General features: G+C 36.1%; 1 pseudogene; it reads left to right on the forward strand.

Moving 5' to 3' along the window:
* The window catches only part of LOC130874155 (complement factor H-like), a 32,004-nt pseudogene extending 9,825 nt beyond the window's left edge, over window positions 1-22,179 (forward strand).
* The last annotated feature ends 241 nt before the right edge of the window (window positions 22,180-22,420 follow it).

A 22,420-nucleotide genomic window follows, 5' to 3' on the forward strand; every position in this document is an offset into this window, starting at 1 on the left:
TGCTTTCTCCATTTTCTTTAAGTGGGCACTTAGTGCTATGAACTTTCCTTATAGTGTCCCATAAGTTTGAGTATGTTGTTTCTTTATTTTCATTGAATTCAAGGAAGACTTTAATTTCTTTCTTTATTTCTTCCTTAATCCAGGTATGGTTCAGTAGTTGACTGTTCAGTTTCCATGAGTTTGTAGGCTTTCTGGGGGTAGCATTTTTGTTAAATTCTAGCTTTAATCCATGGTGATCTGATAAGATACAGGTGGTTACTAATTTTTTTTGTAACTGTGGATGTTTGTTTTTTTACTGAGTATGTGGCCAATTTTCGAGAAGGTTCCATGAGCTATAGAGAAGAAGGTATATTCTTTCCTATTTGGTTGGAATATTCTATAGATGTCTGTTAAGTCCATTTGATTCATTACCTCCATTAATTCTCTTATTTCTCTATTAGGTTTCTGTCTAATTGACCTGTCCATTGGTGAGAGAGGAGTGTTGAAGTCTCCTACTATTAGTGTGTGTGGTTTGATGGCTGCCTTGAGTTTTAGCAATGCTTCTTTTACATACGTGGGTGTTTTCCTATTAGGGGCATAGATATTTAGCATTGAGACTTCATCCTGATGAATTGTTCCTGTTATGAGGAGAAAATGTCCCTCTCCATCTCTTCTGATTGATTTAAGTTTGAAGTCAACTTTGTTAGAAATTAGTATGGCCACACCTGCTTGTTTCTTAGGTCCATTTGTTTGATAAGCCTTATCCCAACCCTTTACTCTGAGTAGGTGCCTGTCTTTGTGGTTGAGGTGTGTTTCTTGTAAACAGCAGAATGTTGGATCCTGTTTTCGTATCCAATCTCTTAGTCTGTGCCTTTTTATAGGTGAGTTGAGTCCATTGACATTAAGTGATATTAATGACCAGTGGTTGTTAACTCCGGTCACTTTTTTAGTAGTAGAGTTTGTGTGTTTCCCTTCTTTGAGTTGCGCTGGTGAAGTGTCTCTAGATGTCTGAGTTATTGTGGTCATTGTTGGACTCCTTGGTTAGTGATTTTCCTTCTATTACTTTCTGTAAGGCTGGATTTGTGGCTACGTATTGTTTAAATTTGTTTTTATCCTGGAAAATTTTGTTTTCTCCATTTAAGACACAGATTTTAATCCACACACCTATGAACACCTGCTTTTTGAGAAAGAAGCTAAAATTATACAATGGAAAAAAGAAAGATCTTCAAAAAATGGTGCTGGCACAACTGGATGTCAACCTGTAAAAGAATGAAAATAGATTCATATCTATTACCATGTACAAAACTCAAGTCCAAATGGATTAAAGACCTCAGTGTAAATCTGGCCACACTAAACCTGACAGAGGAGAAAGTAGGAAGTAGCCTTCAATGCATGAGCACAGGAAACCACTTCCTAAATATAACCCCAGTAGCACAGACCACAAGAATAACAATAAATAAATGGGACCTTCTGGAACTGAGATGCTTCTGTAAAGCAAAGGACACAGTCAATAAGACAAAAAGTCAGCCTACTGAATGGAAATAATCGTCACCAATCCCACATCAGACAAAGGACTGATCTCAAAATATATAAAGAACTCAAGAAATTAGACATTAAAAATTTTAAATAACCCAATTAAAAAGTAGCATACTGAACTAAACAGAGAATTCTCAACAGAAGAATTTCAAATGGCCTAAAGATACTTAAGAACATGTTCAACTTCCTTAGCTATCAGGGAAATGGAAATCAAAACAACTCTGAGATACCATCTTATGTCTGTCAAAATGGCTAAGATCAAAAACACTAATTATAGCTTATGCTGGAGAGGATGTGGAGTAAGGGGAACACTCATCCATTGCTGGTGGGAATGCAAAGTCATGCGACCACTTTGGAAATCAGTGTGGCAGTTTCTCAGAAAACTGGAAATCAACCTACCTCAGGATCCAGCAATACCACTCTTGGGAATATACCCAAAAGATGCTCAATCCTACTACATTTGTTCAACTATGGTCATAACAGCATTATTTATAATAGCCAGAATCTGGAAACAACCTACATGCCACTCAACTGAAGAATGGATAAAGAAATTGTGACACATCTACACATTAGAGTACTGCTCAGCAGTAAAAAACAATGACATCTTGAATTTTGCATTAGAAAATACTATCCTTAATGAGGTAACCCTTGCCCAAAAAAACGAATATGATGTGTACTCACTCATAAGTGGATACTAGCCACAAACAAAGGCTATCGAGCCTATAGTTCATGATCCTAGAGAACCCAATGAAAAGCATATATAGACCCACCTGGAAATTTGAAAGAGACAAAGTTTGGGAGCCTGGGGGCAGCAGGTAGAAGAAAGGGGAGAAAGGGAGGGTTGAGGAGAACTTGAGGGAATTACATTGTTGAGATAGAGGAAGGACAGATATGAGAGCAAGGAAAGAGATATCTTGATTGAGGGAGCCATTTTGGGGTTAGCAAGAAACCTGGATCTAGAAAAATGCCCAGGAATCCACAAGGATAACCCCAGATAAGATGCTAAGCAATAGAGGAAAGTGTGTCTAAACTGGCCTTACCCAGTAGTCAGACTTATGATCATATTAAATATTACCATAGAAGAAGAAGAAGAAGAAGAAGAAGAAGAAGAAGAAGAAGAAGAAGAAGAAGAAGAAGAAGAAGAAGAAGAAGAAGAAGAAGAAGAAGAAGGTTGGGTGCCCCAGCGGTACAGAAAAACTTTGGTGTCTGTCCAGGCAACAAGATATCTCTGTCAATTCTAGACATTTGGAAGTTGCTTACAATGTACTTCCTGTTTACTTAAGTAATATTATATACTTCTGGATTCTTTGATGGAGTTGAAGAATAGATAGTTATTATTATAGTTTTTCTCAGTTATGATAAAAGATAGAGTAGATATAAATATTGTAATTCTGTAAAACTGTAATTCTTGCTTGATAACTGTTTTGTTTTATATAATTTTACTATGTTAAAGTTAAAGCCTTCTTTTTATTTAAACAGAGAAGGGGAGATAATGTGGGATTTCCCTCCATATGCTTGAATATCATTAATGAATAAAGAAACTGTCTTGGCCTGTTGATAGAACAGAACTTAGGTAGGTGGAGAAGACAGAACTGAATGCTGGGAGGAAGAAAGGCAGAATTTGGGAGAGACACCCTGGATCCACTGCCAGAATAAGACATGCTAAAACTTAGCCAGTAAACCACTGCCACACAGTGATATACAGATTAATAGAAATGGGTTAAATTAAGATGTAAGAATTAGTCAATAAGAATCTAGAGCTAATGGGCCAAGCAGTGTTTTAATTAATACAGTTTCTGTGTGATTATTTTAGTTCTGGGCAGCCAGAACAAAAAAGCAGCCCCCTCACTGCAACAATGTATACCACACCATTGATACATATTTATGTTTTCAATGGGCAACTTCCTTGAGTTCAGAAAAGTCTGATTCAGTAATTCACATCTGATAGATTATATAGACATCATGGTATACCTGTACAAATAAAGACAGACAATACTCCAGTATATGTCTCTAAGAAAATGAAACAGCCTTTTGCATAATACAATATAAAGCTTGTTATAGATATGCCACACAATCCTACAGGGCAGGCAGCTCAAATAAATCTCTAACAGAAAGGGATGATACATACCCCCAGAAATACATTGAATAATGCTTTATTAACTTTAACTTTTTAAAATGCTAATGATAAAGGAATAAGAGCTGCAGAGAGATATTGGATAGTAGAAAGAACTGTAGAATTAAATAAGCCAATATACTAAAAAGATGTACTGATCTCAGAATGGAACACAGGGCATTGTGCTACTTTGGGGGAAAAGGTTTGCTTTTGTTTCCACAGGAGAAGAAAAGTTGTGGATAACATCAAAATTAATAAAGATTTGATTTGAAGAAGAGACACCTCTTAGTTAGAAGATATCAAAGCTTATGTTGGGAATAAACCCACTATACCTCTCAGGCTTCAGGGATCAGTGAAAATCTAGTAGGATCTGAGGGTAAAAATGAAATTAATTAACTCTCATAACTTCTTTTTATCATGTCTCATTTATTCTTCCTATGTTCTTTCCAATGTTTTCTGGATGTCTCATCATTCTCCCAATCCCACATAGTTTCCCATTTATATACAGACAGTTAACAAACATGCATTTCACCAAATCACAAAAACCAGTGGATCTGGCAAGGAGGCTCCTTGCATCTCAGAGGAGCAAGGCTGTGAAGTTTTCCAGTGCCTAAGAACACAGTGTTAGTAACCATAGAAACCTATGGTTTTGCGAGGAAGGCAATGTGCTTGATTTGTATCAGCTGCCAGAATTAAAAAGAACCTCTTTGGAGATTTTGCTTTCATTCAACCCAAGTAAGGTGCCTGCCAGTTCCCAGGTTCTCTAAGGCTGGTTTAGTGATTTAAGCCTTTTATCTATATCTCTAGGAGTGAAAACTCTTAATTTCCTGGACAATGATCTTATGTTAATGAAAACCAAGGTGAAGGGTAAATGGAGAATATTAGTATGTTCTTGGATTAGAGTAGATTACACCTTTCTTAGTCTGCTGTTATTCCAGACATACTGTCTCTGTGCTCAATGCCACCTGCTTGTGTTGCAGGGAGGTCATTTGGTCATTCTGGCTGCTCAACCCCAAAATAATTACACAGAAACTATATTATTTAAATCACTGTCTGGCCCATTATCACTAGCTTCTTATTGGCTAACAGTTACATGTTAATTCAACCCTTTTCTACTAATCTATGTATGACCATGTGGCTGTGGTTTCCTGGATAAAGTTCCATCTGGTTCCAGAGCTACATGTCTTAATCTCTCACCTACCTCCTTTCTCCCAGCATTCGGTTTAGTTTTCCCTTCCTATCTAGGTTCTTCCCTATCAACAGGTCAAGGCAGTTTCTTTATTCAACAATGGTATTCACAGGATACAGAGGGGAATTCCATATCACCTCCCCTTTTCTGTTTAAATAAAAAGAAAGGTTTTAACTTTAACATAGTAAAATTACATATAACAAAACAGGTATCAAGAAAGAATCATAATTACAAGATTTATATCTACTTTATCTTTCGTTATATCTAAGGAAAACTATAACTATGAATTCTTCAAATCCATCAAAGACTCCAGACCTAAATTAACCAGAAGTACATTGTGCAAAACTCTAGAAATGACAGAGACATCTTTCTGTCTGGATAGTCACCCAAAGTTCTCCTGTACTGTTGGGGTATCCATATTCAGTCTACAGGCCCATAGTGTCTGGCAGACTTTTCCATGAAGCAGGAAATTTCAAAGACAGTTCTCTCTATATTGGCAGTTTGTCACTCACATTTTTCTGGGTCCTGCAGAATATCCAGCAGGCTCTTTCATGAAGCAGAAAACCCAAAGGATTGTCTCACCCTTAGGCAAGTTCAGCAGTCATTTTTCTGTGGGTCATGCATGTCCAATTTATACAGCATACCATCAAACAGTTCAGGTAAGAGCAGTTTCTTGCCTAAATGACCAGCAAACTCTATAAGGAACCTCTGCGATGCCCATCTTCCTTTTGAAGTAATTGGTGCTCCCAGGAGCAAATGTGTCTTGGTGCAGGAGAATTGTCTGTATTCTGTCAATCATCTCTTAAATAAATGCTGGCTGGCCATAGCCAGGCAGGAAGTATAGGTAGGAAAACCAGACAAGAAGTGGAGGTGGGGCAATAAGAATAGAAGAATTCTAGGTCAGTATCTATTTTGCATTTAATGAATGAGGATCAGAAGTTAATTTTCCTTCTCTTAATATCCCCCAGTCTTCTAGTATGTCCAAAGTCTAGAACACATTCAGAGATATAGACAGCCATAATCAAGCTGTGTGGCTAATACACAGTCACTAATTTACAAAGTTAATCCCAGGCTAATTTACTTTTTACAATGTGAATCAATGTGTTTACACATGGAGAATGACAGCGGAGACTACAGAAACTTCTTTCTTTTCTCTAGATTACCATTAATGCTGGCATTTTTATAGGATACACCTTTTATCTCGTTGCACAGAGTATGTCCAAATAATATGAAAGTTGATTTTTAATAATTCAATAGCATGTAATGAACAATCTGAAACAGGTTGAATAGATGATTGCTACTGTGATGATATTTTCCACAAAGTGATAACTGGATGATAAAATATTGTCATAGAATGTGAAAATCTTTATAACTGACATGATTGCAATTGCTGACCTATTTGCATGTATCATCAAGATATCAAGTTTATAAAACATTTTTCCACCTTCAGTTTGTTTTCAATGCTATTGCAACAGGAATATTACAATTTTGAAATGTGTAGTTAATGTATTTACTTGATAAAATGTTATAAAAAGTAAAACGGTTAAAATTTTTAAAAACAATTTCCCCCATGTACTAGATTCTTGGACTGCAAATTGTACATTTTCATTTATATTTACACAATATTGTGCAATAGGTCAAGTAGGATCATGTGTTCCACCTCCTGAACTCCTCCATGGACAAGTTGAGGGAACAAAAAAGGAAGAATATGGCCATGGTGAGGTAGTGGAATATGATTGAAAGCCTGGATTCCTGCTGAAGGGACCCAATAAAATCTAGTGTGTTGATGGAAAGTAGACAACCTTGCCGACATGTGTTGGTAATTAAAGTGTTAATGTTTAAACACTCTTTTGTGTCTTATGTGCTATCTTAATCATAAATACATGTTTGTGAAACAACTACAGAGGATGCGAGAACATGTGAAGACGTTCCTGAACTTGAGCACGGCTCTGTAAAATTTCCTATGCCCTCCTATCGCCATGGAGATTCAGTGGAGTTCACCTGCTTGGAAACATTCACAATGATTGGAAGTGGGTCAGTTTCATGCATTAGTGGAAGGTGGACCCAGCTTCCTCAATGTATTCGTAAGTCTTTGTGCCTTAATTTTAGACTTTATAAGTCTCATGTTTTCATTGCAGAGATATTTGCTACTATATGCTTCTGAAGTTAGTATTCTTTTTGAAAATATCTAGTCTCAAACAATATGGATCCAAAATTTTATTATTTATAATTTGTTGTATGTGTCCAGATGGTCATGAAGATAATGCCAAAGAAACGTGGATTGTTCTTAGAAAGGTCATGTATACCTGTGTTGTTTAGTCATATGTTCTCCATACACAGAAGCCCTATCAACTCCATAACAGTTTTCACGTAAATCAGTGCCTCTACTGTTCATTAATCCTTAATCTTTCAGTAAATAAATGAACTTTGTAAAATCACTTTCTTCAAGATATTCATCACTTCTTTAAAACTAACAAAAATTTTATATGGAAGAAAATCAAACATAACGTCAGGCCTGACAGACAACTCAATTCTGCATTTTTTTTTACAAGCTTCTGCTTTACCATTTGTTCAGACGTCAGAGATTTTGTTCTGATGGCTGTTCCACCTACAGTCACCTTCATATCAGCCTCTCCATTTATCACAAGCTGTACTACAACATTAACCATCCAGTACAAACATTTTCTACCAGACACATTCTTAGGATTCTTCATATGTTTTGCTTTCTCTTGATGAATAAGAGAATCTTTCAGAAACAAATCCATCACACAATCACTATGCTCCCTAGATTATAGGTCTCTCCCCACTTACCTTTATAGAACATCAGGTTTTCTTTTCCTTTGAGGTAATCTTAAGGAAGGGAATAATTCTTGAGGCTCTTGAGTGCATGAAATGCAGTGATCATTATTACTTTTATTTGCTCTATCCATTCTCTCTCTCTTTCTCTCTCTCTCTCTCTCTGTCTCTCTCTCTCTCCATTTCTAACTATGAACAAATGTTATGTATGACCTATACTGAAATTTTGTCAAATTCAAAAAGAACTTTCATCTTCACTGAGTAGTTAAAATATCTAACATAAGTTCTCTATATAGTTCTTACTTAACTCATAACACAACCAAACAGATTTGTTATTACAACATAATATTGTTATATTATAGGATAGTCTAGCACATGTAACAACCTCTTAAAGATTCTTATGAAGGGACTTCATAAAGAACATACATGGTGACTACAAGTTCCTAATTTCTTATACCAGTTCTCTCACTAAGAAAACATTTTTAAATAGTTGTTTTTTACAAATGTACCTTAGATATTCTTTTTTTATATCACATCTACCAAAAAGGGCATTTAAAGTAGAACCTTCTCCCAATACAGGATTGCTCCCCCCACATCCTCTCCAGCGTAAGTTATCATCAGTGTTTTGGATCCTGGCCATTCTTACAGGTGTAAGATGGAATCTCAGAGTTGTTTTGATTTCTGATGGCTAAGAATGTTGAGCACTTCTTAGACGTCTTTCAGCGATTTTAGATTCCTCTGTTGAAAGTTCTCTGTTTAGGCCTGTACTCCATTTTTTATTGGAGTATAAATAATAGTTTCATAACCATTTTTAATTATTATATAGAAGCTAGCTCACTTCTTGTCTTTATTTTTTCATGGAAATATTTTTCTGTAGCAACAGATCGACTGGAGAAGTGTAAAGCACCAAAGTTAAGTGCAGTGGGGGCAAAACTCCCTGAGAAGAGTGAATTTAATCACAACTTTAGCATAAGTTACAAATGTAGAGGAAAGCAGGAATACAAACACTCAACAATGGAAGATGGGATCCAGAGCCAACCTGTACAAGTAAGTATCTTTGCACTGTCTTCCTATGACTAGTATAGTCTTTTCTCACCTGTAATAGTAGTGGCTCTGAGTTCTTAAAACAATGTAAGTTTTAAGTGTTTTATATGTGAATTCTGTTGTTGTTGTTTTTTTTTTTGTCATTTCCAACTCTCCATCTTCCTACTCAAACTGGTTTATATAATTGAACCTGATGAAACCATCTAGTGCTTCTTCATTGTGTATGTGTTTAGGAAGAAGTGCTTAGGATTGGATATCTTATTTTTTGGCTCACTCTTCTGTGGAGAAGTTGATTACCTCTCTCTACATGCCCATTTAATTAGCTGTAGCTCTTCATCTAGGAGAAGAACCTTGTAACATTTTTCTCTATCCATGTTGACATGTCAACTGGTATTGTCATCATGCAAGTCTTGTTTAGGTGACCATTCTTTTGAGATTTTATGGGTTAAAATACCCTGTCATGTATGAAGACACTGTCTCATAGCTGAAATACCAGAAAAAATACTTTTTAAAGAGAAGATGATTTAGAAATTGCTGTATTAAGTCTGTTATTGACCTGTAATATAAAACACTCAAGCAAATTTGATGAAAATGAATTCACCTCTGTGTCATAATGATTTCTTACTCTTAGATTCCCTTTACTTCTAATTCTTCATCACAACAAAAGTACTATGGCATTCGTAGGTCTATGCTTAATCATTATGCATTTCTGTATGAGTGTACATAGTGGTAATCTAATAATCCAATCATTCTTGTAATTGATCTGTTTTGTAGAAAACTGACTCATTTGACACTTCCAAATTTATGTAAATATCTAAGATTTCATTTGACCACTTCTGCTTTCCTATATGTATTTGTCAGTGTCACTTTGAATGCCATACATCACTTGGTATTTTATAACATTTCTGAAAATTTGTCAAGGAAATTAATTCCATGTGATTCAAAAATCAATCTATTATGTACATTTTCATGAAATGCACATGTTGATTTGTAGTTCCCCCTGGTTTAATCATGTCTGATATAATATTGATTACTGTGTAAAGTAAGGTGATAATTATTTTTCTTTCCCACATGGCTATCTAAGTGTTCAAAGAATGTGGGAAAATGTATTAATGATGGAAGTGTTAATTTCTTTCTAATAGTTTCATTCCACTTAAGAAGAAGTAGCAAAAATGATTATTAACAACCACTAATAAAGCACAATTTCATGTTATGAATCTGAACAATGAATATGAGGTATATTGATTTTATAGTTACTTAGACAAAACTTTTCATAAGTATAAAATAAATATAATTTATTACACTGTCATAATTAATATTCAAAAATTATTGCTTTAATAATTTAACATACTATCATTAGTTAAAAACTCTGATTTTGAATACTTTTTAGGAGTAGAGAAAAAATCCTGCCCTCCTCCACCACAGATTCCAAATGCCCAAGTTATGGAAACCACAGTGAAACACTGGGAGGGAGAAAAAGTTTCTATTATTTGTCAAGACAATTACTTAACACAGGACACAGAAGAGATGGTGTGCAGAGATGGAAGGTGGCAGTCGTTACCACACTGTATTGGTCAGTAGCGATGACTTATTTTAAAACATTGTTTCTTTGAATACTGAAGAGAAATCAAGTGAAGGGGGAGGATAGTGAAAAACAAGGGCTTAACATGTATACTGTGGAGACATGACCCAAAGTTTGTCTATATTTACCAATGTAAAATTTACATCTATGCTTCACTATTTTATTTCTTTTCTTAATATAGTGAAAATCCCATGTTCCCAGCCCCCTGAAATAAATCATGGATCTATTAAATTACCCAGATCATCAGAAGAAAGGAGAGACACAGCTGTGTCCAGAAGTTATGAACACGGCACTACACTCAGCTATGTTTGTGATGATGGATTTAGGTTGGCTGAGGAGCATGGGGTAACCTGCCACATGGGGAAGTGGAGTGCTCCACCTCGTTGTGTCGGTGAGAACAGCATGAAAATTCAATTCTGGTTTCAGAACAAGTCTTTACCAATAATTTTCTCATGAAAATCAGAAGAATGAACGATTTAGATTTATACATAGAATTGTATTTTATCTATTAACCATAGATTTCTATTTTCATAATTTGATATATCCTGCTTTTGTTAATTGTATTGATTGTCTTGAAATCTTTTATTTTTCAATTCTGCTTTTAAATATGAAGTGTAGTCTACTGTCTTCACCTGCTCATGTGAGTTGTATTGTTCCATTTGCCACCAGGTGTTAAATTACTAGCATCCTTTTCCCCACAAAATGCTGCACCTGCAATATATGTTATGTTTCCTGAGATTACTATTTCTTGCTCACTTCTTTCTTTAGCCACTCATGATTTTACAGGCATTTGGTGTCAAGTTCTTGTTCAGTGTTGAAGTGTTTTAACAGATTCATGACAACAGAAGGTGTTCTTAGGACACACTGTCCACCTCTTCTGTGATGGCACATCTTTCTTGTTAACATTTCCCTCTAGAACACATAGACCTAACATGTACAAGTGAGCTTCTGAATTAGTACAATGTGGAATCATTTCACTATGTTTCTCTCATTGTGTTAATTTTAGGACTTCCTTGCGGACCTCCACCCTCAATCCATCATGGTATTGTGTCTCATGAACTAGACAGTTACCAACATGGAGAAGAGGTGACATACAGTTGTTCTGAAGGTTTTGCAATTGATGGACCAACATTTATTAAATGTGTAGGAGGAAAGTGGTCCCAGCCACCAGCTTGCATAAGTATGACTTTATTTCATTCATTTCATAATATATTATCCAATTCAAGCTACATATGGTATAAATAAGAAACTAAGCTGTAGTTCTAACATATCAGAAGGGTTTGCTGGAATATTCTGGATGATGACAGTTAAACACAGAACTAATAAAACACAGTTTAATATTTTGAGCCCAATTACTTTATTTCCACTTCATGCATCCTGAGCAATCAGCATCATCAGAATTCTAGAAAACAATGACTCTATTCAAAAGGCCCATCACTACAGTGATGGTTTTAACAATACTACCACAACCACATATGCTCTAAAAAATTGAAATAGTAATTATAATTAATTTACCTTTGATGAAGCTAAAAAGTAGAAATATATCAGAGGGGTGGAAAGTATGATAGATAAAATTAAATGCACAATAAAAATACCTCAAGAATTATAACTATCAGTATTCTGTATCCAGTGTCATTCCCTCCTCATTTATTTTCATAAAGGTGGAACAATTCAGTGTAACTAATCAAAATGGGAAACCTACAGTATTTATTGTTCTCAATGAACCTTACTATTGTTTCATATATTGTATATTCTACAATGTCCTGAAAACAAACCTGCTATATTCTTTTTTTTTTTTTCAGAAACTGATTGTGACATTTTACCCAGGTTTGAAAATGCCATACTCATAGAAAAGGAAAAAAAATCATATAGGTCAGGTGAAAGAGTGATATTCAAATGTGCACCATCTTATCAAATGTATGGGTCCAACATTGTAACATGTGTTAATCGCATGTGGATTGGAGAGCTGGTATGCAAAGGTAGTTTGATGCACTTTCAACATGTATTTATTATAGTTTTAGAGGATTGATTAAAAAGGTCTAGCAGAATTTAATGATGGACAAAGATTATCTCTTAAATCAAGCCAAAGTTGATTTATGTTTAAAATAAAATCATGAAATTGAAAACCCAACGGCTAAGCAAATGGAGTAATGTCTGCAGAATGTGGTTCTGTGGCTATCATCACTGGTATCTTTGGACCAGGTTTATGAATGTAATTAATACTGAGGAGCTCATCCGAGAGATCTTAAACAGAAAAACATCTAGAGGGGAGATCCTGAGTCCACTATAATGTTCCTCAGGGATTCTGGGAAGACTCAGTTTGGAAAATATAGCTGTAAACTGTAAACATTTGTAAATGCATTGTTAAAGAATAATCTTTCATTTGATATCTTCTATATATCTCATTTTCTCTTATTGTTGGGATATTAGAATATTTTATTTGATCATCTTTTCCTTATAACTTTGGTATGCTTGAAACGTTTTCCTCCGATATTGAAAATAGATTTTTCTCACGTGTATATCCTTATTATGTTTTTTCTACTTCTCCCAGTTCCTCTCCACCTCTTGTCCCATCTGAAGACATACCCTTACTGTCTGTCATTAGAAAATAAAAGCTTTCTAAGGAATAATCAAAGAACAAAACAAATAATAAACACACCAGAATGGGACAAAATAGACTGTTTAAGGGAAAGGGGCTGAAGAAAAGACACAAGAAAGTGATACAAAACTAAAGCTTCACTTATTTGCATGTTCAGGAACCATGCAAAAGTAGTAATGGGAACTGTATGTAAATGACTTGTAGGGTAAAAAGAGAGAAGGAAAAATATAAACAAAATAAAAAATAAAGCAAAATAAAAATAAGATGGAATTTAAGAAAAAAAGAAAAATGAAAGACCTGACAGTACATTATGAGAAAAGGAACTTACAAATAAGCCCTTGAGTTGTTTGATGCAGCCTACCCTTAAGAGTAGTTTGTTTTTTCATTTGATTCTTCCTTGGAGAACTCTAGATTTTTATCTGCAAGTAGTTCTCAATTGGAGATTGCTTCTGGGCTAGGAATGCGTGCTTGTACCACATTCCTTTCTCCTTTTAGTTCTAGGACCCCATCTGGTGCATATCAGGCCCTGTGTGTGCTCCTCAGTCTGTTAGTTTATATGCACATCAATCTTGTCGATTTAAACAGCCTTGTTTTTGTGTCCTCTTAAAGGGGCTCCGGGTGTCTGGGAGAAAATGTCCTGCGCATGTGTAGCTTTCCATTGTGCTGCTGGGATTTGTGGTCCACTGGGAGGCTGTATTCTCTGCGCATGTGTGGCCTTGTCTCCAAAAGAACAGCACTCTATCCCTTCTCGTTCTTACACTCTTTCTGTTGGCTCCTATTCTGCATGGTTCCCTGAGTCATACAAGAAGGGATTTTATACCCCAGTACAATGGAGGGGGGAGGCAAAAGACTGCCTTTTTATGATACAAAGGACAACTACAACATTTGCTTGCTTCAATACTTGAGACATCAAGCCATTAATTAATAAAAAAAAAATCATTCTGTTGTTTAGGCAGTGAACCCACCCCAATTGAATTCTCTGATCTTTGGTCAGGTCTACCTATTGGGCCATCTTAATGTCCAAAACACCAAATAACTACACACTAGATCAGTATATGTAGCCACACTTGTCAACAATCTCTCTAACCTTCAGACAAAGTAGAAATAAGCTCACATTTTTGGGGCCTCTACAGTTTTTAAGTTTTCTTTTTATTTAACTGAAATTTTTTCTCATATAATACACCCAGGCCACAGTTTCTCTCCCTCTACTCCTTCCAGATTCTCACTCTCCCCTGTACTCTAGATGCACTCCCCACCTTTTCCCTTCAGAAAGGAAAAGGCCTCCAAGACAATAACTTAACATGCCAAAGCAATCTATAATAAGACAAGACAGATAGCTTCATAACTAGGCTGAACAAGGCAATCTGACAGGAGGGAAAGAGTTCCAAGAGTAGGCAAAAATGTTAGAGACACACTTGCTCCTACTGTTAGGAGTCCCTCAAAAAAATATCAAGCTAAAAAATATAGCATGTAGGCAGATTACCTGGTGTAGAGCCATACAGGCCAAGTGTTTTCTGCTTCAGTCTCTGTAAGCACATGTGAGCCGTGCTTAGTTGATTCAGAGGGTTATGTCCTCCTGGTTGTTGTGGTTTAAATAAAATGCTACAGGTCTCCAAGTGACTGCAACAGGCAGCAGGTCCCGAGACCACACTGCAGGTTTCCTAAATGGCAAAGGCAGTGGGTAGCATGTCTCAAGAGCAGACAGTCCCAAGGCAAGGATGGCGCAATTCCTCAAGTGGCTGCAGTGGGCCACAAGGGGCAGCCAGTGCCAGGTAGGGAGCCGGGAGGTGGGTGAAAGACCCGAATGGGGCAACCAGTCCCATGAAGAGAGGCAGACAGATGGTTACACCAGGAAACCATGCCTCAGGTCTCCAAAGGCAGCTGGTCTCTGGTAGGGAGTCTCCCCGTGGATGAGAGACAAAGACACGGATAGACAAGCCGTGTGGAGTGAGGTTGGATATTTATTTAGTGGATTGTGGAGGGGGAAGGGGAGAAGGGGAGAAGAACAGAGAGAGAGGCAGAGAGAAGGGAAGAGAGGGGAGAAAGAGAGAGAAAGAAAGAGAGAGAGAGAAAGAAACAGAGGGGTGGAAGGAGAGAAGTGGAGAAAAGGGAGAGACAGAAGCTGCCTCTTGATGAAAGAGATGGAAAAGAAGGGACTACTCAGGGTGAAAGTTGAAGATCAGCTTGCCTCAGCAGACAGGGGAGAGAGTAGGCCTGGCTTGTCTCACTCTATCTTTTTTACTTTTTTTAAAAATGACTTTTATTGAGCTCTACACTTTTCTCTGCTTCCCTCCCTGCCTGTCACCTCCCCACTTCAACTCTCCCTCAAGGTCCCCTTGCTCCCAATTTACTCAGGAGAACTTGTCTTTTTCTACTTCCCATGTAGATTAGATCATTGTATGTCTCTCTTAGAGTCCACATTGTTGTCTGAGTTCTTTGTGATTTGGTTTGTAGGCTGGCTTGCTTTGCTTTATGTTTAAAAACCACCTATGAGTGAGTACACGTGATAATTGTCTTTCTGTATCTTGGTTACCTCACTCAAAATAATGTTTTATAGCTCCAACCATTTTCCTGAAAATTTCAAGATGTCATTATTTTTTTCTGCTGTATAGTACTCCATTGTGTAAATGTACCACATTTTCCTTAGCCATTCTTCAGTCAAGAGGAATTTAAGTTGTTTCCAGGTGCTAGCTATGACAAACAATGCTGCTATGAACATAGTTGAGCACATCCTTGTGGTAAGGTTGAGCATCCTTTAGATATATACTTAAAAGTGGTATTACTGGGTCTTTGAGGAAGGTTGTTTCCTAATTTTCTGAGAAATTGCCACACTGACATCCATAGGGGTTGTACCAACTTGCATTCCCACCAGCAATGTAGAAGTGTTCCCACAACCTCTCCAGCATAAGTTGTCATCAGTGTTTTTGATGTTGGCCATTCTTACAGGCCAGGTGTAAGATAGAATTTCAGAGTTGTTTTGATTTGCATTTCTCTGATGACTAAGGATGTTAAATATTTCCTGAAGTGTCTTTCAGCCATTTTAGATTCCTCTGTTGAGAATTCTCTGTTTAGGTTTGAACTCCATTTTTTTTTTTTTTGAGTGTTTGGTTGGTCTGGTTCAAGGCCTCTGGCTTCTACAACACTATTGATACTGGGCCTCTTCTTAGACATTTTGTTGTTACCCTGTATCGTGGAGATCCTGCAGCTTTAGATCTGCAATAATGGCTCCTTCATGTGCTCCAGCAGTTCATAGAATGGAGGTTGGGGTGGGCCGTCTCATAGTTCTGGTTCTGGTCCTGGATGGTAGCTGGGTTGGTCAGCCAGCCAACTCTCCTTCTTCCTCATTACCAAGGAGAACTCTCCAACACTGCCCAGCTAGCTCACCCAAGCCACAAACAGCAAGAGATGGGGCAAATTCTCCTCTCCCTCCCTCAAGGCATGTTCACTTTACTCAATCCACTGGGCCAACTCTGCTTACTGTGCTGCCCAGGTGAGGAGCAGAGCCCACTCTCCTAGATATAGCAGCCTGGCCTCTAAGGGGCAAAGCCAAGGTTTTTTTCTACTCCCAAGACCCAAGGGCCAGCTTTGATGTCTGTCACATGTGATAAGGGGTGAGGGACTATCTATTTCCTTTTTTCTTACATGTTGATTTAAAAATATGGGACTTTTATGAGTATATGCCAAGACTTAATTTTATGAGTACAGAAATGTCCCAAATTACTTCAATTAGTCATTTAGTATTGAATGTTGAACTACATATTTTTGATGCAAAAATTTACATCATATCTATAAACAAACTTTAACTGCCTAGTCCACTGCTCAAATTCTATTTCAGATTATTTGTATGTGAAACAATTACTAGTATGTTTGATATATCTGTTCTTTTGTTAATTTGTGTATGCTTCCTCAGTTTATCAGTCTTATTTCCTTTTTCCTTTTTCTTTGAAGAATATTTCTCAATATTTTTTGGTGAGCATCTTTTATTGGTTTTGAGTACACAATTTGAGTATGCTATCTCTGTTTCCTAACTGTTGTAGGAGGCTGCATGTTTGTTTCCTGGTTGCCCGGCAGCTCAGCCACAAAATAATTGCATAAAATATATTATTTAAATCACTGCTTGGCCCATTAGTTCTAACTTCTTATTAGCTAACTCTTAGATATTAATTTAACCCATTTCTATTAATCTGTGTGTTGCCCCTTGGCAGTGACTTACCTAAAAAATTGCAACATCTGTCTCCAGTAGGGCTACACGGCTTCTCCCTGACTATGTCTCCTTTCTTCCAGCATTCAGTTTAGTTTTCCCTGCCTACCTAAGTTCTGCCCTATCAACAGGACAAGGCTGTTTCTTTATTAACCAATGGAATTCACATCATACAGAGGGAAATCACCTAACTACTTGTTACTAAAGTCACCCTAGGTATTTGTGTGTGTGAGTGTGTGTGAGTGTATGTGTGTGTGTGTTTGTCATCCTTTACTAATGCTGGCATTTTATACTTCAATGGAATCTGGAAACTGTACTTAACCTTAGAATTGATTTATAGTTCTTACTTGCCATGTTTTACTTAAAGATTCCTGCTACAAATACTGAACACCATTCTCAAGTGCTAGGTTTCCCCTCAGACATAAACAAAATTTAATGAGCAGAAAGATCATTTAGTATATAACCCTCATTTTAGCAGTTACTTTTCATCTGAAGTCTTAATATTTATTTTTATTTCTCCAATGAATTCAGGTAGTTAGTATTTCTGAGGAACTCTCTGTTCAAGATAAATCATTTTTATCTTGTTTTATCTGATAATGTCTTCCTTGAAAGGGCTAGCACAACTGGGCAAAGATTTTGAGGCTGACTCTCATTTTCTTTCATCTCCTATGGCCTCCATGATGGTAGATGGGAAGTCACTTTCTTTGAATCTTCATCCAGTGTGGATAGTGATAACTTCATACAACCTTTTTTAAAAAAAATATTTTCTTTAAGCAGTTTCAATGCATGTGTCTGCATGAGCTTCATAACTTGTTCTCTTTGAGTTTACTCAGCTCTTAAACATGCATAATTATACCTTATACCCAACTTTTTAAATTTTCCTTCATGGTATAATATTTTCATTAGATCTTGAACATTTTATTTTTCTTGTAAACAGCATTGGAGTTAAGTTCTGTTTCATGATGTTCCTGTTGAAATCTTACTCAACAGATTATGCAACCAGTACTTGATTTCAGTCTTTTCCTGTGATCTCATCAGGAAAATCAGATACCCAAAAGAAAAACAAATGGTATACAACATTGTACAGCTAGTTGTACTCTGAATTTCTTAAATAGAATTCTCAGTCTTCCCTCTTCCTATATTGTTTACTAAATAGATTATAGCCTAGAATCCCTGTTGTACCTAGCAAAAGTATAACCTATAGATACCAATAAATATTTTTCCCCTTTAGGAAACCAGAAAGCCTAATTAGCCTTCTGTAGCTTTATAAGCTTTAATGTCTTACCCATAAATGTGTGTTTCTGCAAAAATTATGTGAAGATTGGGAATATATAAGGCAATAAATACTCCAGTGTCTTAAAAACAAAGAAACACTGACTGTCTACATTAGCATTTGTATGTTCAGAAGTTGTTAAGATATTTACTAGCACTGGAAGGCTTCAGAGCAGACATGCTCACTCCAGTTCAATAAGTACTATAGATGAGAAGAAAGAAAAAAACTTGTAACTGTTTATTTGATTGAAATTTCTTAAAGTAATCATTTCTGTATCCAGAAATTACTGAAATCTCTTTAGCAGTGTACTTTCATTACTTCTGATTAATCCTTTATTTTGATTTGATGTCTCAAACATTGAAATCCTGTGTTTTTAGATTCAACAGGGAAATGTGGGCCGCCTCCACCGATTGACAATGGGGACATTACCTCCTTCCCTTTACCAGTATATGAACCATCATCATCAGTTGAATATCAGTGTCAGTTCTTGTACCAACTGCAGGGCAACAAGAAAATAACATGTAGAGATGGAGAGTGGTCTGAGCCACCAAAATGTTTATGTAAGTACCTCTTTCTCAGATCATAGGAGATTCATTTTCATGACATGGATTTTTTTGTTAATAAAGAACATTCGCAGATTAAAAGCAATGATTTCGCTTAGTGTTTCACTGCCAAATATCAGACAAATATGCGGAAAACAAGATTACTAGATTCATTTTATATAAAATTGAAGTGAAATTTCATTTGTCAACTATTTGACTTTCACTTCAATTTTGCTAATCATAAAGGAAGTCAGGACAGGAACTCAAACAGGACAGGATTCTGGACTCAGGAACTGATGAAGAAGCCATGGAAGGGTTTTGTTTACGGACATGTTTTTCATGGTTTCCTAAACCTGCTTTAGTATAGAATCCAGGACTATCAGTCTAGGGATGGCACCACCTACCATGACCTGGTTCCTCTCCCATTGATTACTAATTGAGAAAAGGACTTACAGGTGGATTTCATGGAGGCATTTCCTCAACTGACACTCCTTCTCTAATGAGGCCAGCTTGTATCAAGTGTCATGTACACATACAAAACCATTCAGTACAGAGGCCATTCTTATTCAAATCACCACACCTGTATACATCTTGCAGTTATTAAATTCCAGCACTTCATGTAACCTCTCCTTCCCTTAGATAGATCATCTAACTTGTATTAACCACTTTCAGGTATTCAAGGGGAATTTTATTTTTTCTTCCCACCATGTGAGAAAGAAAACAAAGGATTTGTATTCTTGTGTTGGGATCATTTCAATTAATGTCCCTCACTGTCTTTTTCTAACTAAAATAATAAAAATTACCTATAATTTCTGAGCAAAATTTCATATAAAAATATACCACTTTTTTTTAATAAATTTATTAATTGTTGGGCACCCAAACAGTTTTCCCTTCTTAGCCACCATGGCGTAGCAATGTGCATTAAAAGTATACTTGCAGGCTGGGTTAGTTGGTTTCATTTGCTCTGGGTACCAAAAGAGGGATACAGGAATAGTATTTCTAGATTTTTTTATAAAATCTCTATAATTATAGTAACTGCACAAACTCATGTTTCCCGTCAACATCTTTCCAGTTTCTTTTCCACTACACACTCACAAGCATTTGTAAATTTTAGGGTTCTGGAATACCATTCAAGTTGGGTGGCACTAAAGCTATGCTTGTCAGTGATATGATAGCTAATGATTTAATCAACTTTTTTCCCTTCACTAACATGTATATTTATTCTTTTGATGTCTGTTCATATTATTCAGATGTGAGTGGCTCACTTTTCTTTTTAACAGTATTTTCAGTTATGTATTTATTCTTGATGTATGAAGCCCATTAAACAACATATATAAACCCCTAACAATGAATAACTGACCACAGTTTTCTCCAAGTATACTGGCTGTCATTCCTTAATTGTATTGATTATGTTTTCTGATAAACACAAGTATTTCATTGTGATATACTCTATTGGCCAAGGTTTGCTTTTGTGTCTTATGTTTTGGAATTCCAGTCAAATATTCAGTGTCCAAAACCAGTGAAGTCCTTCCTGTTGCTTTTCTAGTATGTTCAGTGTTTCTGTTCTTATATTTTCCTTTGATCAACTTTGTGTCAATTAATCCCCAGAATAAGAGACAGGAATCAAATTTTAATCACGTCCATGCATATATCAATTATCCTTGTATGATTTTTTGAATATGCTATCAATTCTCTTGCATATGTTTTAGAAACTCTTTTAATATCAATTTACTATAGATTCATACATCAAGTTTTCAAATCTTTTTTCTCATTCTTTGGACTGCTCATCCCAGTGCTGTGGTGGTCTGCTTACTGACAGGTTACTGGTATACACTGAAATAAGGTATTATGATTTAATCTCCAGATCTTTTATCTTTGCTTAAGCTCCAGTTGTTTACCCATTCATTATCCTTCCATCTGAATTGAACCCCACCCCCATTTGTATTGTTATCCAACCCTTTGCCCTAAGTCTCCATTGCAAGCTGGTCAGTCTTAGGTCAAAGTGGAGAACAGAGGCTACAGTGTCAGGGGGCTAAGAGTTCTTTCTTAAGAGCAAAAAACCACTTGAGAGACTGAGTCTTGGGCAGTTTGTTTATTGGGGTAACAGGCTCATTTATATATAGATTGAAGATTAAAGAACAAGCAAAACACACCTAGTTTGCATACAAAGATCAGATTGCGGGCAGACAGGCATCTGTCTATAAGTTCAAATACCAAGAAGTTCCAATGCAGAGTAAAGAGAAGGGAGGGAAGGTGCAGAGGGAAAAGTGCAGCAAAAATAGCAAATACCTCAGTTTATCACTGGCTGGTTGTCAGTAAAATAACGTATGTTGCTACCAGTTTTCTGGTGGGGAGTAAAAGACTTGCTTACTTTTAAAATGATGTGACCTTTTGCTCTCATGAAATGGATCCAGATTTTTTTTTAAACCTAAATCAGAAATGAACGCCTGACTCTTATAGTAAAATTTCAGAGAGATTTCAGGGTGCAGGCCCACGCCTCCAACTTGTTTGATTCTGGAAATCCACATAACTGTATAAAAAAGCATTATTGGTTTTTCATTTGCATTTTATAGAGTATGCTAATGGCATGGGAAACATGGACATTTTAATATTAATATTTATTCTTATGACCCATTAGTATACAAATTTCTCCATTTTTGTTTTTTTCATGTTTTTATACCAGTTAATTGATATTTATGATTGAAGTCTTTCACTTCAGTTGTTAAATTCAACTGAACATGATGAACATTATGAAGTGGTTATGATTTGACTTTCTATTAGCAGTACTTTTCTGTATACTCAACAAACTGAACATCATGTCTGAATATCTTACACTTGTCAAGGGTCAATTTTTTACCTTATCCAATACCTAAATCAATGCAAACAACCATGGATATCCTGAAAATCAGTACTTGATTGATATTAGGAATGTTGAAATCTAATTATCACATTAAAAACATTGTTTTGTCACCATTTGCTATACAATGAGAACTAATCCTATGTGTTGGTTTAATACAGGTTTTTAAAAATTTGAGAAATAATACTTCAAAGCTGAGTCTCTGTAGGTTTATCTATTCATAAACTTTTGGTGATTTTTCTTTCAGATGCATGTGTACTATCAGAAGAGATCATGAAAAGTCGTAATATAACTTACAGATGGAAAGAAAACCAAAAGATTTATCTCCAATCAGGGGACTATGTTGAATTTATGTGTAAATATAGATATAGAAAGGTTAACACATCACCTCCGTTACGTACAATGTGCATTAATGGTCACATTGATTATCCCAGTTGCTCAAGAAAACATTCTTGGCTTAGTAGATGAATGAACCTATGTTTAGAAATATGCATGCATTTTACTTACATTTTATCTTACAATTTACATTATACTTACAATTTATCTTTCATGTATTGTTTAACTTATTTCTTTTTGTAAATATAAACTTTTGCTAATGCATGATGATTAATGTGGAGCCTAAGAGACCACTGTCATAAATGCAAAAACAGCACATTCAAACACCTAAACCAGAATGTGATATGTCCTAGCAAAATAAACAATGGAGAGA

This window comes from Chionomys nivalis, chromosome 5 (genome assembly GCF_950005125.1).
Source record: "Chionomys nivalis chromosome 5, mChiNiv1.1, whole genome shotgun sequence".
NCBI lineage: Eukaryota > Metazoa > Chordata > Mammalia > Rodentia > Cricetidae > Chionomys > Chionomys nivalis.